Source organism: Salvelinus alpinus, chromosome 2 (assembly GCF_045679555.1).
Source record: "Salvelinus alpinus chromosome 2, SLU_Salpinus.1, whole genome shotgun sequence".
NCBI classification, from domain to species: domain Eukaryota; kingdom Metazoa; phylum Chordata; class Actinopteri; order Salmoniformes; family Salmonidae; genus Salvelinus; species Salvelinus alpinus.
Genome location: NC_092087.1, coordinates 14,235,383 through 14,250,193, shown reverse-complemented (window position 1 = coordinate 14,250,193; position 14,811 = coordinate 14,235,383).

The window sequence follows — 14,811 nt, the reverse complement described above, 5'->3', positions numbered from 1 at the left end:
TACACCTGTTGTCCAGTGTAGAACAAATGTTACAAGAAGCATGCCATTTTCCGTCTCCTACGGCTTGCAAGAATATGATCCACAGTATATTTTGTATGAGATAAACACATGCACGTGTTCTCTCTAGTCTCCCACGAAGCAGGACCACACACATGGAGCTCTACAACACCCCTCAATTTGTTTCTGATTGATTCCATATGATATGTTCAGTAACCTAACTACTGATATTTGATGTTCAGGAAGGACAGATGTCGGATCTTAACATAATCCCTCTGTTGTCGCAGAGAATTTACCTGCTGCATCAGGAAATTCAAATGAGCCTCGTGAGTTCCTGAAAATGAGCAGTTCTCTTTCTCTCCACGCGAAGGCAGTCAAGTCATTGGGATCTGGGCTTGATATCAAAATAATGTTCTCTCTCGCTCAAACGCTATAGGCCTAGGTCCTAGTTCTACACCCTTCAAATGCTCAAAAATGTATCTGAAATGTAGCCATACACATCAACAGCCATGGTTTTATATAGCTTAATAACACAAGATTGATATTGGTCTCCACTTGGCTACGACAAGTGTCAAGTGTATACTAGGGTCAAAATGTAGTTCAATAGTGGCCTGGGGTCGGTGTAGCAGTTAGGACCACTGTCTTCAGAGTGCACATATAGGCTTACCATGTCGGTGTGAGTTCAATTCTGACCCACGCCCTTCTGTAACAAATAACTCAATCGCCCGATTGACCTGGTTTATTTACACATTTCAAATATGGACAGTCCAGGGATATTTTACCCCCAATCCTGATAAGAAATGACCATACCAGACACTTTTGGATAACTGTCACGTTCTGACCTTAGTTTCTTTTTTATGTCTTTGTGTTAGGTTGGTCAGGGCGTGAGTTGGGGTGGGCAGTCTATGTTCTTTTTTCTAGGTTGTTTGTTTTCTATGTGTTTGGCCTGGTGTGGTTCCCAATCAGAGGCAGCTGTTTATCGTTGTCTCTGATTGGGAGCCACATTTAGGTAGCCTGTTTTTCATTGTGTGGTGTGGGTGATTGTTTCCTGTTTTCTGTTTCAGTGTTTGCACCATTCGGGACTGTTTCGGTTTTCATTTTGATTCTCTTGTTCTTTTTGTATTTTGTATTCATTCTCATTAAAAGTTATTATGGATACGTACCACGCTGCACATTGGTCCGACATTTCCTACTCCTCCTCAGACGAAGAGGACGAAAGCCGTTACAATAACATAAATAGATAACAAATAAATTAATAACAGTAGGCTACACCAACATTAGTTTCCATTCATAAAAGGTATCTGGTAAATTGCCAGAGTAGATTTGCCGTGGTGAACAAGGAAATACTTGATTTCTACTGTACAGAATGCTTGCCTGTTATAAAAGGACTAAGTTGTTCTGATTGCAATACCATCCAGAGGGCGAACTTATCTTGAAATACTTTGGTTGCAAGCAGGACTAATGTTAATATGTCATTTCGTAAAGCTGTCAAGATGTTAAAACTTCTCATGAGTCACCATCCCGGATCCGGGAGCACCCTCATCAGTAAAAAAGCTGACTAGCATAGCCTAGCATAGCGCCACAAGTAAATACTAGCATATAAATATCATGAAATCACAAGTCCAAGACACCAAATGAAAGATACACATCTTGTGAATCCAGCCATCATTTCCGATTTTTAAAATGTTTTACAGCGAAAACACAATATGTATTTCTATTAGCTAACCACAATAGCAAAAGACTCAACTGCATATTTTCACAATTTTTTTACCGCATAGGTAGCTATCACAAATTCGACCAAATAAAGATATAATTAGTCACTAACCAAGAAACAACTTCATCAGATGACAGTCTTATAACAGATTTATTATATAGCATATGTTTTGTTCGAAAAATGTGCATATTTCAGGTATAAATCATAGTTCTACAATCACAAATATCACCAAAGCAGCTAGAATAACTACAGAGAGCAACGTGAAATACCTAAATACTCATCATAAAACATTTATGAAAAATACATGGTATACAGCAAATGAAAGACAAACATCTTGTGAATCCAGCTAATATTTCAGATTTTTTAAGTGTTTTACAGCGAAAACACAATATAGCATTATATTAGCTTACTACAATAGCCAACCACACAACCACATTCATTCACCGCAAAGGTAGCGACAGCGAAAAAACCAGCAAAAGATATAAATTTATTCACTAACCTTGACAAACTTCATCAGATGACAGTCCTATAACATCATATTACACAGTACATATATGTTTTGTTCGAAAATGTGCATATTTAGCGGTACAAATCGTGGTTTTACAATGTGAATACGTAGTCAAAATGCACAAAATTGTCCGGAGAAATCTTGGAGAGTCACCTAATCTAATCAAATAACTCATCATAAACTTTACTAAAAAATACATGTTGTACAGCAAATGAAAGATACACTAGTTCTTAATGCAACCGCTGTGTTAGATTTTTTAAAATAACTTTAGTACGACATACAGCTTACGTTATAGCGAGACAGCACCCAAAATAAGAGCGGAAAATATGACTAAACATTTTCAACAGAAATACGAAATAACATCATAAATGGTTCCTACTTTTGATGAGCTTCCATCAGAATGTTGTACAAGTTGTCCTTTGTCCAGAATAATCACTGTTTGGTTGTAGAATGTCCTCTTTTCCTGTTGAATTAGCAACCAAAGCTAGCCATGTGGCGCAAACGTGCCCAACTTCACATAACGCAAAGAAAAGAAAATGCCGAAAATCGCAATAAACGTTCAATAAACTGATATAACTCGGTTTAAAATAACTACTTTATGATGTTTTTATCACATATATCAAATAAAATCAGAGCCAGAGATATCTAACGTCTATACCGAAAGCTTTTCAGAACGCAACCTGGGGTTCCTTCTCGCGCCTTCCAAGACAATGAAAATTCCTGACACGTCATTCCAAAAGCTCTTGTTCGGCCTCAGATCAAGCTAGACACCCCATTCCACCTCTCACTGCCTGTTGACATCTAGTGGAAGGCGTATGCAGTGCATGTAGATCCATAGATTTCAGGCAAATTAATAGGAAGGCCCTGGAACAGAGCCTCGATTTCAGATTTTTCACTTCCTAACAGGAAGTTTGCTGCAAAATGAGTTCTGTTTTACTCACAGATATAATTCAAACGGTTTTAGAAACTAGAGAGTGTTTTCTATCCAATAGTAATAATAATATGCATATTGTACGAGCAAGAATTGAGTACGAGGCAGTTTAATTTGGGCACGATTTTTTACAAAGTGAAAATAGCGCCCCCCAATTGACAAAAGGTTTTAATGCATTTGCGACTGTCCAAAGACGATTTTATTGCGAGGAGACACTTTCTCTAATGTATAAATGATCAGACTTTTCAGTTAACTTCTTGAAAACATTTAAATAATTGCAATTAACTTGTTGGGCATAATGTAGGCTCAGTCTGGATACTAGATCACCCAGCATTCACTCGGAGCTGGAGCGCGCTACTAAGATCACTGCGCTACAACAATGCTCGAGAAAGCACAAAGAGTACAAATGATACATAGACGTGTAGTTTTTAATTATTTTGTTTTAATCCTTCCCCAAACAATAACCCTAACCTTAAGCACTGGGAATTAATGCCAAAACTGTTAAACTTTGACTTGTTTATGTTTTAACCCTGTAACAACACATAATTAACCCTGTAACCACGCAGAATTAACCCTGTAACCATGCAGAATTAACCCCTTAACCACGTGGAATGAATGCGTCAAAAATAGACATTCATCCATGAGTCAAAGGGCAGTGGGACGAATTCGAAGCTATGTCGACTCTGGCATTTGTGTGCTGGGGTCAGTGACTTTTAACCGCATGACCACACAGGCACAGAGGCAACCAAAATAATCGATTTTGCCTATTGCTTGCCTTCAACATATAATAAAATAATTGATAAAAAAAAAAAAATCATAACGAAAAATACATTTACCACTTACATATATGTCAATTTATTATAATCTACATATGAATTCGCACAAGACTCTCTGTAGCTTGCACGTAGCCTACAGAAGTTACGGTACTGCCAGTGACAGCCAGTGTAGTAAATAAGAATTTGTTCTTAACTGACTTGACTAGTTAAATAAAGGTTCAATTGAAAAAATAACTAAAAGAAAAGAAAACTGCATTTTATACAAACACCTAACTCAGGATTATTTTCCTCCTGTGACAAAATTCTATATTATCTGTCACTTTAATCTTAGTTATATGTACATATCTAACTCAATTTCCTCGTACTCCTGCATATCGACTCGGTACTGGTACCGCAAGTTGTGTTACTCATTGTGTATTTATTATGACTTTTATTAATTAACTTTTCTATTATTTCTCATTTTTCTTTCTCTGGCCCGTAAGTAAGCATTTCACTGTTAGTGAAACTACGCCTGTTGTTATCAAAGCATGTGATCAACAAAAATTGCTTTGATTTGAAAGGGATTAAATTAAGATCCGACATTTGTAGTCAAGAAAACACCATGAAAAAGGCAACCATTTAGAATCAATCAATTGTAGCATGGTAATAGTTTGGAGACTATCACTTGGTCTTATCCACATGTTAAAAAATGCTGAAATATGATATATTAAGAGCATCATGTCATTTTTGTATTATTTTTCTTTCAGAAAACCATGAGCGGCGGTGTGAACATCAAGACCATATCCCAGGCCCAACCAGGCTCAGGTCTGGTCTCTGGTATCCCCCTTCCCCAGAGGATAACCCCCCTCTCCAAACTGGACCCCAAACATCAGGGGGGCAGCACCCTATCTAACCCCACAGCACAGTTTCAACTCAGCACCAAAATACATCCCTCCTACTCTTCATCATCTTCATCATTTTCAAACGAGCTGCTGAGTGGTGCAGCTTTGAGGGGTGGTATCTGTCACACTGGCTCCTCCTCCAGAGTCTCCTATGCCCCAGAGAGAGGCACCATCAGCCGGTCAGCCTACAGCAGTCCCCAGGTCCCCAAGAGACAGACACCACCACCACGCTCCAAAGACACCCTGGACCTCCGCAGCAGCAGTGCTCTGTCCCAGAAGGCTTTTCGAGAACTTCACACCAGGAGAAATGCCAATGGGAACTGGGCCTCAGGCGGGGTTCGCCACAGCCGTCTGGACGACAATGGAGATGCACAGGATGCCCTGTCGAAGCTCTCTGGTGGTGATCTCCACTCAGGCCAAAGCAGGCTCTCCAACACTAAAGCAGGGAACGGGAATCTGATCAGCGCTGTGTTGATGACCACCCGTCAGGAGCAGAGGGAGCTAAGGAACCTCTCCTGCCAAGGCATGGTCGCTTCTAAAAAAGACATGCCCACCAACAAACATAGAGCATCCCGTCTGAGCCAGGGTGGTGGTGGTGGTACCAGGCAGACAGTCAGTGTGCCACGCAGAGGGAGTGAGCCAGCCGGTAGTAACATGGCCACTGTGGCACCTTTCAGGTTCAGGTGAGGGCACACTGATAGCATCAGCTCTACTTTAATGTATACTCACTGGGAGTATGTCTGGAATACATTTAAGACAATCCACTGGGGACAGATGTCAATTCAACATCTGTTCCACTTTCAATTGTTCAATTGGTTGAGTCAACCAGTGTGTGCCCAGTGGGAATACATTATTATATAGGCTATTCAATACATATCAAAAATATTGTAATATTGTAGTGTACAAATGTATTATATGAATGTCCCTGACAGAATTGTATGGTGGTTTAAATTGATGGTCATGCTGTGCGTGTAGGTTGAATGTCCAGGATGATGATGCCTCTTCTCTGGAGGACCTGAGTGACTGCTCCTCTGACTCCATGGAGGTGTGCTGTGACGACCTGGGTGAGTCACATTCACTTGTTGTCTCACCACGTTCACTGGACAGTACTAGTATTAGGGTTGGCCTATTTAACTCAACGACAAAGTATACTGCTGCTTGAGGATTGAAGAACAAACTGGTTTTGGATACCACATTCGGTTCGACATCCATTAAACATCTTGTAGACATCCTTTTTAACCAATTCAATGAAAATATGTCATAGGGTTTACTGCCCCAGTCCTACACCAATGTGATTAAGGTGTTACACAAATCTCCAGATCCAGGGTTTGGTACCAAATCTAGTCCTCCTGCTGTAGAAGGTTATCTGAGCAGGCTTTATGGGTATTTATAGTCGTTTACAGCCACTTATCTGTGTCTAAATCCGTCCTGACATACTGGCAAAAATATGTAGACATCTTATTGTCAAATATCTCATTCCAAAATCAGGGCCATTAATATGGAGTTGGTCACCACTTCGCTGCTATAACAGCCTCCACTCTTCTGAGAAGAGTGTGTCTGAAGTAACCAAATCCACAAATTTGAAGGGGTGTCCACATACTTTTGTATATACAGTGTATGTATCCGCTCTGATCTGGAGCTGTCATCTGAGGCATCAAGGCCACATGTATGAAGAAACAGCCTTACATTTGGACATGATTTTGCATATACCAGGAATAGTAGAAAGTATGGTAAATTGTACTCTGTTATCCTTGAGGAAACATAAAACCATTGGAAAATGTTTCTAGACAATCTTTTTTTTTTTGCTTGTGATCACAGGTTGAATTGGGATTTTGCAGGATGCAGGTGGTGGGATTGTTTCCAACTATGCTGTCCAATAATGTTGTATTTCCATGTTCATTTTCAACAGAAATCTATTCACATTTCACTCTATGGTTAGGATCAATTCTGTCCCCTGACCATGTTTTAAAACTTCTTCAGGATTGGTGGGTCCCCTGCGGGACGGTTGAGCTAACGTAGGCTAATGCGATTAGCATGAGGTTGTAAGTAACAAGAACATTTCCCAGGACATAGACATATCTGATATTGGTAGAAAGCTTAAATTCTTGTTAATCTAACTGCACTGTCAAATTTACAGTAGCTATTACAGTGAAAGAATGCCATGCTATTGTTTGAGGAGAATGCACAGTTTTGAACATGAAAATGTATTAATAAACAAATGAGGCACATTTGGGCAGTCTTGACACAATATTTTGAACAGAAATACAATGTTTCATTGGATCAGTCTGAAACTTTGCACATATACTGCTGCCATCTAGTGGGCAAAATCTAAATAGCAGCTGGGCTGGAATAATACATTATGGCCTTTCTCTTGCATTTCAAAGATAATGGTACAAAAAAAATAAAAATAAAAATAATTATTTCTTTGTATTATTTTTTATCAGATCTACTGTGTTACATTATCCTACATTCCTTTCACATTTCCACAAAGTGATTCCTTTCAAATGGTACCAAGAATATACACATTCTTGCTTCATTGCCCGAGCTACAGGCAGTTAGATTTGGGTATGTCATTTTAGGCAAAAATTGAAAAAAAGGGGACGATCCTTAAGAGTTTTTATCAGATGATTCAACCATGATAAGCCACTTTATATCACAGATGACACCCTATCATTTATTTTGCTAACAGATCACACCCTACCATATCTTTTTGTCAGTCATGGCAACACAGACAGTTAGGACATATTGACAAGCAGTTGTTTTTCAGTAAACAGGACAGCATGCCACGCAAATATGTACTGGTTGTTATAGTATTCCAGTGTTAATAGGCACCGCCCCTTTCACTAGTTCTCACTACAGTGTCTGCCAACATACAGTACAGTAAACACTTCATTACTCCCCACCTGTTTTATACATCAGGACCTAGGATCTCCTCCAGCAGTTTGTCACAACTGCATCTCACTGCTGCTGTTATATAAATACAGTTTTTCGTAAACGCACATGTGGGAAAATACGTTTTCCCGACTGTCAAAATCACTCTTAAATCCCATACAGCAGATGACTGTTTCTACATCTCGGGAGTACACTTGCCGTGAAATGTATGTCAAAACTGTTTAAAAAGCCATTAGAAGATCTTAACTTTAAACTCCAATGTCTGTTTTATTCTTACCGGAGCATGTATTTGTTTTGCATCTTCAAATGTTGAATAGGAGCATAGCGATTCATTTCACAGTGACATGTCTGTGAAAATGTTTAGTACCAAGTTTTCAGACTGCTGGGGGACATGAGGATTGGACATTGGAATAGTCCTTCTGACAAAAATATAAATTTGCAAACATCCCTGTCTACAACAAACCACAATGTCAACCTACAGTATAACTAACATGGACCTACAGTAAGAGGAGAATATGAAAGGAGAATACGGAAGTCACTCTGAGCCTGTAATGGAGAGAGAGGGGTCTAAGTGTTGCCCTGATTAGTACTGTTTAGGAACACCCAGCATGTAGATAATGAGAAAAGGAACTCAGAAAACCACTTTCACTATAAAAGCCTTGTAAGTAGTTATAAAAGCCTACTAAGTAGTTATAAAAGCATTCTGAGTAGTTATAAAAGCCTTCTGAGTAGTTATAAAAGCCTTCTGAGTAATTATAAAGTCTTTGAAGTATCTCTTAATTATGGTGATAACCGAGAGAGGGTGTGGTGGCCCCCCCTCACTATATTCTTCTGGGAGAGGCTGTGGTGACCGCTCACTATATTCTTCTGGGAGAGGCTGTGGTGGCCCCCCCTCACTATATTCTTCTGGGAGAAGCTGTGGTGGCCGCCCCTCACTATATTCTTCTGGGAGAGGCTGTGGTGAACGCTCACTATATTCTTCTGGGAGAGGCTGTGGTGGCCGCTCACTGTATTCCTCTGAGAGATGCTGTGGTGGCGCCTCACTATATTCTTCTGGGAGAGGCTGTGGGTGGCCCCTCACTGTATTCCTCTGAGAGAGGCTGTGGTGGCTGCTCACTGTATTCCTCTGAGAGATGCTGTGGGTGGCCCCTCACTGTATTCCTCTGAGAGAGGCTGTGGTGGCCCCTTACTGTATTCCTGAGAGAGGCTGCGGGTGGCCCCTCACTGTATTCCTCTGAGAGAGGGTGATGGCCCATCACTATATTCCCCTGGTAGAGGGTGGTGGGAGGTTGAGTGGTTGAGTGGTTTTTAGGGCCGAATGGACAGATGCAGGACTGAGGGACCCAGTGATTTGATCTGGAACGCACTTTCGCCTCCTGTCAGCAAGTGCCTCTCGTCCCCTCCGGACAGCCCTGGGGGTCTCTTCCAACCCATCACTGTGTCTTAGACTGTATTGATAAAGGGGTAAAGAGAGGTCCGCTCTATATTGAGAGGATATATGTTTATTCCATATTGAGAATGTTCTCTGTGTGGCTTCGTCAGTGTAATCAGTGTTTAGCTTCATCAAATCAAATGTTATTTGTCACATGTGCCGAATACAACAGGTGTAGACCTTACCGTGAAATGCTTACTTACACGCCCTTAACCAACAAGAAACAGAGTAGAAATCGAAAATATTTACTAAATAAACTAAAGTTAAAAAAAATGTAAGTAACACAATAAAATTAGATAACAATAACGAGGCTATATAAAAGGGGTACCGGTACCAAGGAACTTGAAACTACAGCCCCGTCGATGTTAATGGGGGCCTGTTTGGCACTCCTTTTCCTGTAGTCCTCGATCATCTCCTTTGTCTTGCTCACATTGAGGGAGAGGTTGTTGTTCTGGCACCACACTGCCAGGTCTCTGACCTCCTCCTTATAGACTGTCTCGTCATTGTCGGTGATCAGGCTGTTGTGTCGTCAGTAATCTTAATGATGGTGTTGTCATGCTTGGCCACTCAGTCGTGGGTGAACAGGGAGTACAGGAGGGGACTAAGCACGCTCCCCAGCTGTTGAGGATCAGTGTGGCAGATGTGTTGTTGCCTACCCTTACCACCTGGTTAAACCAGCTGATCTATGGCAGCCATATTGGAAACAACACCTGTTAACATTTTGAAATTGGTGGTGGTATGTCAAGGAACAATATAATAGTATTACTTCTATGACAGCACACAAAACACTCCCAGGTTAAAAAAAGGAAGAAAGATAATCACTTTGGTGAGACTTGAAACGAGCAAGATGACTTAGTAGTTTTCATCGGCCTTCCTCTACAGGTCTCCAGCATATTGAGCTCAGCAGGAATATACTAATATTCAGCATATGGGGAAAGTTGGGAGAAGAAAATGCACTCACATTACTATTCAGGTTTTTACAATATCCTGGACCCTGGGGCTCACATTCCACTCAGCACAATGATTTCATTAATGTTTGAAAGGAGTTGTATTTTTATGGTAGGACATCAAGGATTCTTCTGCGTTTCTTTGACACCACACACACACACACACACACACACACACACACACACACACACACACACACACACACACACACACACACACACACACACACACACACACACACACACACACACACACACACACACATTGGGCAAGAACGTTCCTTTGTATCTTTGATATGTTGCAACATCATCATGGTTGTGCCACAGCAGCTGAGCCGTCACAGAATAATTACACAGACTTTCCAGTTCACTGGCAGCTGTGGAGCTGTCCACCCCATAGCCTCTATACTCACACACACACACACACACACACACACACACACACACACACACACACACACACACACACACACACACACACACACACACACACACACACACACACACACACACACACACACACACACACACACACACAGCTGGTCAATCGTAGAGTCAAATTAGTCTCCAGATGTGTGGGAAAGCAGCGGCAGGAGGCTGGATTCTGGATGCTGGTCCACCCTGGCCTCTCCTGAGGAAGGGTGTCTCCCTCCTAGCACTCAGATATGTTACAATGCCCTAGTTCATTAACCCAGCACAGATACGTTACAATGTCGTCGTTCATTAACCCAGCACTCAGATATGTTACAATGTCCTAATTAATTAACCCAGTCCTCAGATATGTTACAATGTCCTAGTCCAATAACACAGCACTCAGATATGTTACAATGTCCACTTAAGGATCCGTCCCTTTTTTTCGATTTTTGCCTAAAATGGAGAACACAATAGATCTGGTAAAAGAAAATACAAAGAAAAAACCAACCGTTTTTTAATATTTTTTTTGTACCATCATCTTTGAAATGCAAGAGAAAGGCCATAATGTATTATTCCAGCCCAGCTGCAATTTCGATTTTGGTCACTAGATGGCAGCAGTGTATGTGCAACGTTTTAGACTGATCCAATGAACCGTTGCAGTTCTGTTCAAAATGTTGTATCAAGACGGCCCAAATGTGCCTCATTTGTTTATTAATAACTTTTTATGTTCAAAACTGTGCACTCTCCTCAAACACTCTTTCACTGTATTAGCTACTGTAAATTGGACAGTGCAGTTAGATTAACAAGAATTTAAGCTTTCTGCCAATATCAGATATGTCTATGTCCTGGGAAATTTTCTTGTTACTTACAAACTCATGCTAATCTCATTAGCCTACGTTAGCTCAACCGTCCCATGGATGGGACACCGATCCCAAATACGTTTTTAACCCAGCATTCAGATATGTTACAATGTCCTCATTCATTAACCCAGCATTCAGATATGTTACAATGTCCTAGTGCATTAATCCAGCACTCAGATTCAGTGGCTTGCGAAAGTATTCACCCCCCTTGGCATTTTTCCTATTTTGTTGCCTTTACAACCTGGAATTAACATTTATTTTGTGGAGGTTTGTATCATTTGATTTACACAACATGTCTACCACTTAAACGATTTTTTCTTGTGAAACAAACAAGAATAAGACAAAAAAAATTTAAACTTGCATAACTATTCACCCCCCCAAAAGTCAATACTTTGTAGAGCCACCTATTGCAGCAATTACAGCTTCAAGTCTCTTGGGGTATGTCTCTATAAGCTTGGCACATCCAGCATCTGGGATTTTTGCCCATTCTTCAAGGCAAAACTGCTCCAGCTCCTTCAAGTTGGATGGGTTCCGCTGGTGTACAGCAATCTTTAAGTCATACCACAGATTCTCAATTGGATTGAGGTCTGGGCTTTGACTAGGCTATTCCAAGACATTTAAATGTTTCCCCTTAAACCACTCGTGTGTTGCTTTAGCAGTAAGCTTAGGGTCATTGTCCTGCTGGAAGGTGAACCCCCAGTCTCAAATCTCTGGAAGACTGAAAAAGGTTTCCCTCAAGAATTTCCCTGTATTTAGCTCCATCCATCATTCCTTAAATTCTGACCAGTTTCCCAGTCCCTGCCGGTGAAAAACATCCCCACAGCATGATGCCACCACCATGCTTCACTGTGGGGATTGTGTTCTCGGGGTGATGAGAGGTGTTGAGTTTGCGCAAGACACAGCGTTTTCCTTGATGGACAAAAAGCTAAATTTTAGTCTCATCTGACCAGAGTACCTTATTCCATATGTTTGCTTATTTTTTTCTTTAAGCAATGGCTTTTTTCTGGCCACTCTTCTGTAAAGCCCAGCTCTGTGGAGTGTACGGCTTAAAGTGGTCCTATGGACAGATACTCCAATCTCCGCTTTGCAGCTCCTTCAGGGTTATCTTTGGTTTCTTTGTTGCCTGTGATTAATGCCCTCCTTGCCTGGTCTGTGAGTTTTGGTGGGCGGACCTCTCTTGGCAGGTTTGTTGTGGTGCAATATTCTTTCAATTTTTTAAATAATGGATTTAATGGTACTCCGTGGGATGTTCAAAGTTTCGGATATTTTTTTATAACCCAACCCTGATCTGTATTTCTCCACAACTTTTTTCCTGACCTGTTTGGAGAGCTCCTTGGTCTTCATGGTATCGCTTGCTTGGTGGTGTCCCTTGCTTTGTGGTGTTGCAGACTTTGGGGCCGTTCGGAACAGGTGTATATATACTGAGATCATGTGACAGATCATGTGACACTTAGATTGCACACAAGTGGACTGGTCAGCAGTACGTGCCCATAGCCCGGTGCGCTATAGCGCAGCCCCCCGAAAGTGTCATGCGAGTGTGGGCATCCAGCCAGGGCGTATTGTGCCTGCTCAGCGTGTCTGGTCTCCGGTAGGCCGTTTCGGTCCAGGGTATCCTGCGCCGGCTCTGCATGCTGTGTCTCCGGGATGCTGGGAGGGTGCAGTGCTTCCTATGCCTGCGCTCCGCTTGTGCCGGGCGAATGTGGGAGTGGAGCCCAAGGGAGAGGTGCGCGTAATAGGCACTAGATCTCCAGTGCTCACCCACAGCCCGGTTCAACCTGTGCCTGCACTCTGGAGGGTCCGGACTAGAGTAGTTATCCAGCCTGGGGGAGTGGTGCCAAGAATGTGCACCAGAGCTCCAGTGCTCCCCCACAGCCCGGTCCTTCCGGTGCCTCCTCCAAACACCAGGCCTCCTGTAGGTCTCCCCAGTCTGGTGGGTCCTGTGGCAGCCCCACGCACCAGGCTGCCTCTCCGTCTCCTCCCTACAGGTGCGCCTGTCTGTCCAGCGCCGCCAGAGTCTCCCGTCTGTCCAGCGCCGCCTGAGTATCCCGTCTGTCCAGCGCCGCCTGAGTCTCCCGTCTGTCCAGCGCCGCCTGAGCCGTCCGTCTGTCCAGCGCCGTCTGAGCCGTCCGTCTGTCCAGCGCCGTCTGAGCCGCTCGTCTGTCCAGCGCCGTCTGAGCCGCCCGTCTGTCCAGCGCCGTCTGAGCCGCCCGTCTGTCCAGCGCCGTCTGAGCCGCCCGTCTGTCCAGCGCCGTCTGAGCCGCCCGTCTGTCCAGCGCCGTCTGAGCCGCCCGTCTGTCCTGAGCCGCTAGAGCCGCCCGTCTGTCCTGAGCCGCTAGAGCCGCCCGTCTGTCCTGAGCCGCTTGAGCCGCCCGTCTGTCCTGAGCCACCAGAGTTGTCCGTCAGCCAAGAGCCGCCAGAGCTGCCCTTCAGTCCGGAGCTGCCCTTCAGTCCGGAGCTACCCCTCAGTCCGGAGCTGCCCTTTAGTCCGGAGCTGCCCTTCAGTCCGGAGCTGCCCCTCAGTCCAGTTGGGCCCTAAGTTGCCAGTCCTAGGTCGGCGGCGAGGGTTGCCACTCAAAGGACGCTACTAAAGTGGACTAAGACTATGGTGGAGTGGGGTCCACGTCCAGCGCCAGAGCCGCCACCGCGGACAGATGCCCACCCAGACCCTCCCCTATAGGTTCAGGTTTTGCGGCCGGAGTCCGCACCTTGGGTGGGGGGGTGGGGGGGGGGGGGGGGGGTGGTACTGTCATGCCCTGACCATAGTTTGCTTTGTATGTTTATATGTTTTGTTTGGTCAGGGTGTGATCCGAGTGGGCATTCTATGTTGTATGTCTAGTTTGTCTGTTTCTGTGTTTGGCCTGATATGGTTCTCAATCAGAGGCAGGTGTTAGTTGTTGTCTCTGATTGGGAACCAACCAACCACTCAGATATGATACAATGTCCTAGTACAGGTATTCCCAAACTGGGGTAAGCGCAATGCCGTTGGGGGTACGCCAAATAAAAATGTGAATCACACTTTAAAATGTATATATATATATATATATTTAAAATAAAATAAAAAGTAATTTGTCTCATTTTCAAACAGTCCGTTTATATTTTCAAACGGGACAATACATTTGGGTGAGCTTGTTTTTGTCACGCCCTGACCTTAGAGATCCTTTTTATGTCTCTATTTTGGTTTGGTCAGGGTGTGAGTTGGGGTGGGCATTCTATGTCTTGCATTCTATGTTCATTTTTCTATGCTTTCTATTTCTTTGTGTTTGGCCGTGTGTGGTTCTCAATCAGAGGCAGCTGTCTATCGTTGTCTCTGATTGAGAACCATACTTAGGTAGCCTTTTTCCACCTGTGTGTTGTGAGTAGTTGTTTTCTGTTTTGTGTTGTTTCTCTTTGTTATTTTGTTTTGTGTTCTGTTATAATAAATTAACATGGACACTTACCACGCTGCGTTTTGGTCCGATC